The sequence below is a fragment of the Schistocerca gregaria genome, chromosome 6 (genome assembly GCF_023897955.1).
Source record: "Schistocerca gregaria isolate iqSchGreg1 chromosome 6, iqSchGreg1.2, whole genome shotgun sequence".
NCBI classification, from domain to species: Eukaryota; Metazoa; Arthropoda; class Insecta; order Orthoptera; family Acrididae; genus Schistocerca; species Schistocerca gregaria.
In genome coordinates this window covers 16,236,963-16,240,918 of record NC_064925.1, presented here as the reverse complement: position 1 = coordinate 16,240,918, position 3,956 = coordinate 16,236,963, and the positions used below count along the sequence as shown (strand labels likewise).

Below are 3,956 nucleotides of genomic sequence, written 5' to 3'. Positions count from 1 at the left end.
ATTCACCGAGGTAGCCGGCTATCTCAGTCGGTAGAGCGTCAGACACTTAATCCCAGGGTCGTGGGTTCGAGCCAGACGCTGGGCGAAACGGAATTTTGTTCCGCTGCAGGTGTAAATAACCGTTTTTCTGATTAACGAGATTTAATGGAAATAGCAACTTTAAACTTTGCCTACGTCTCTGTCAGTCGCAAGGAAACTGTATTTGAAGGTGAAGGTGATTTTGTAGACATGTGTAAAAGACATGTTCTGAAATGCAAGTGTTGTGGTTTGGAGAGCACATCGGTTACGTGTCAGATGTGTAGCCAAGCAGTAATTTGTCGCCATAGCTGCAAATATTAGCCGATAATATGAATTGTTGTCAGCTAAAGTCTGATGATGCAGACGACCGTAAGGACGAAGTACCCAAGCGCACCGCTAGGCCGCGCCTCTTTAGCTCAGTGGTAGAGCACTGGTCTAATAAACCAGGGGTCGTAAGTTCCATCCTCACAGGAGAAAGACGAATTTTGGAAATCAGTTGCGCGTCGTGGCCGTATAGCAAACAGTACCTGTGATGACGAACAATTAGCGACAGGCGTTTTTTTAAGATTTACTGTCAGATGTGATTAAGGCGAATGGCGCAGATAAAGCATTTGCCAAAGCGGTACAGCATAAGGTGGGACGAGGCAGTCTGAATTACATTTTATAGATGTATTTCTCACATATCACAGAGTCTCTCGCGATCGTCGTCGTCGTCGTCGTCGTCGTCGTCGTCGTCGCCGCCACCGCCGCGTCTGCAGAAGTAGCAAATGGCCATCGTAGCAAATGCGGCGAGGGACGCCCTGCCTTCGATTCCGAATGCACAAAGTGTGTGGTCTTGTTTCTCAGTCTATATTTGGTCGGTCTCGTCAGAGGTTGAATGTAACGAATAAGTGGGAAAGAGCAAGGGGCAGCGGCTGTGTAGAACGAAAACACAAATCCTCAGGGGTGTGAGCGTTTCGAGATGAGTCGTATACATGTAAATGTTGGTCGTCAGTGACCGTGTGGCCTAATGGATAAGGCGTCGGACTTCGGCTCTGAAGATTACAGGTTCGAATGCTGTCACGGTTGTGTTTTTCCAGTTCTGAAAAAGAAACATACCGTTTTAATGTAGCAATTGAGCAGTACGAAACCGTCTGAATGTTGCTGTTGACCATTTTTTGCTTGGAGATGCTCTTGAGCTTGAAACACACACAGCAAGACCGGTGTTAACTAGCGAAATGGTCGGCAGAGTGCCGACACCGCGAGTTTTGACTGGCACTTGCACATCTAAAACAACGTCGGAAAGTAACTCGTTCGGCTTTTGAGTCACATAAAGTATGTGTGTTAATTTTGACGCCACTAGCTCTGCTTGTTGTCATGCAATTTCTTTGCCTCTCAGAAATGATTATGACATAAAAGTGAAGTGCGTGACGAGGGTGACGTTAGGAAAACATTAGGCAGCATGTAGAGATGCTGTATGGGACCACCCAACCCAAACGAGTACTGTGTGACGTGCTACCCGGCAAATATTCACCGAGGTAGCCGGCTATCTCAGTCGGTAGAGCGTCAGACACTTAATCCCAGGGTCGTGGGTTCGAGCCAGACGCTGGGCGAAACGGAATTTTGTTCCGCTGCAGGTGTAAATTACCGTTTTTCTGATTAACGAGATTTAATGGAAATAGCAACTTTAAACTTTGCCTACGTCTCTGTCAGTCGCAAGGAAACTGTATTTGAAGGTGAAGGTGATTTTGTAGACATGTGTAAAAGACATGTTCTGAAATGCAAGTGTTGTGGTTTGGAGAGCACATCGGTTACGTGTCAGATGTGTAGCCAAGCAGTAATTTGTCGCCATAGCTGCAAATATTAGCCGATAATATGAATTGTTGTCAGCTAAAGTCTGATGATGCAGACGACCGTAAGGACGAAGTACCTAAGAGTACCGCTAGGCCGCGCCTCTTTAGCTCAGTGGTAGAGCACTGGTCTAATAAACCAGGGGTCGTAAGTTCCATCCTCACAGGAGAAAGATGAATTTTGGAAATCAGTTGCGCGTCGTGGCCGTATAGCAAACAGTACCTGTGATGACGAACAATTAGCGACAGGCGTTTTTTTAAGATTTACTCTCAGATGTGATTAAGGCGAATGGCGCAGATAAAGCATTTGCCAAAGCGGTACAGCATAAGGTGGGACGAGGCAGTCTGAATTACATTTTATAGATGTATTTCTCACATATCTCAGAGCCTCTCGCGATCTTCGTCGTCGTCGTCGTCGTCGTCGTCGTCGTCGTCGTCGCCGCCGCCGCCGCTTCTGCAGAAGTAGCAAATGGCCATCGTAGCAAATGCGGCGAGGGACGGCCTGCCTTCGATTCCGAATGCACAAATTGTGTGGTCTTGTTTCTCAGTCTATATTTGGTCGGTCTCGTCAGAGGTTGAATGTAACGAATGGGTGGGAAAGAGCAAGGGGCAGCGGCTGTGTAGAACGAAAACACATATCCTCAGGGGTGTGAGCGTTTCGAGATGAGTCGTATACATGTAAATGTTGGTCGTCAGTGACTGTGTGGCCTAATGGATCAGGCGTCGGACTTCGGCTCTGAAGATTACAGGTTCGAATGCTGTCACGCTTGTGTTTTTCCAGTTCTGAAAAAGAAACATACCGTTTTAATGTAGCAATTGAGCAGTACGAAACCGTCTGAATGTTGCTGTTGACCATTTTTTTCTTGGAGATGCTCTTGAGCTTGAAACACACACAGCAAGACCGGTGTTAACTAGCGAAATGGTCGGCAGAGTGCCGACACCGCGAGTTTTGACTGGCATTTGCACATCTAAAACAACGTCGGAAAGTAACTCGTTCGGCTTTTGAGTCACATAAAGTATGTGTGTTAATTTTGACGCCACTAGCTCTGCTTGTTGTCATGCAATTTCTTTGCCTCTCAGAAATGATTATGACATAAAAGTGAAGTACGTGACGAGTGTGACGTTAGGAAAACATTAGGCAGCATGGAGAGATGCTGTGTGGGACCACCGAACCCAAACGAGTACTGTGTGACGTGCTACCCGGCAAGTATTCACCGAGGTAGCCGGCTATCTCAGTCGGTAGAGCGTCAGACACTTAATCCCAGGGTCGTGGGTTCGAGCCAGACGCTGGGCGAAACGGAATTTTGTTCCGCTGCAGGTGTAAATAACCGTTTTTCTGATTAACGAGATTTAATGGAAATAGCAAGTTTAAACTTTGCCTACGTCTCTGTCAGTCGCAAGGAAACTGTATTTGAAGGTGAAGGTGATTTTGTAGACATGTGTAAAAGACATGTTCTGAAATGCAAGTGTTGTGGTTTGGAGAGCACATCGGTTACGTGTCAGATGTGTAGCCAAGCAGTAATTTGTCGCCATAGCTGCGTATATTAGCCGATAATATGAATTGTTGTCAGCTAAAGTCTGATGATGTAGACGACCGTAAGGACGAAGTACCCAAGAGTACCGCTATGCCGCGCCTCTTTAGCTCAGTGGTAGAGCACTGGTCTAATAAACCAGGGGTCGTAAGTTCCATCCTCACAGGAGAAACATGAATTTTGGAAATCAGTTGCGCGTCGTGGCCGTATAGCAAACAGTACCTGTGATGACGAACAATTAGCGACAGGCGTTTTTTTAAGATTTACTCTCAGATGTGATTAAGGCGAATGGCGCAGATAAAGCATTTGCCAAAGCGGTACAGCATAAGGTGGGACGAGGCAGTCTGAATTACATTTTATAGATGTATTTCTCACATATCTCAGAGTCTCTCGCGATCTTCGTCGTCGTCGTCGTCGTCGTCGTCGTCGTCGCCGCCGCTTCTGCAGAAGTAGCAAATGGCCATCGTAGCAAATGCGGCGAGGGACGGCCTGCCTTCGATTCCGAATGCACAAATTGTGTGGTCTTGTTTCTCAGTCTATATTTGGTCGGTCTCGTCAGAGGTTGAATGTAACGAAT

General features: G+C 46.7%; 1 non-coding gene across 1 annotated transcript; it reads left to right on the top strand.

Moving 5' to 3' along the window:
- The first annotated feature begins 3,479 nt into the window (after positions 1–3,479).
- Positions 3,480–3,553, top strand: Trnai-aau (transfer RNA isoleucine (anticodon AAU)). Its single transcript has one exon. It is a non-coding gene; the product is annotated as a tRNA-Ile (tRNA).
- The last annotated feature ends 403 nt before the right edge of the window (positions 3,554–3,956 follow it).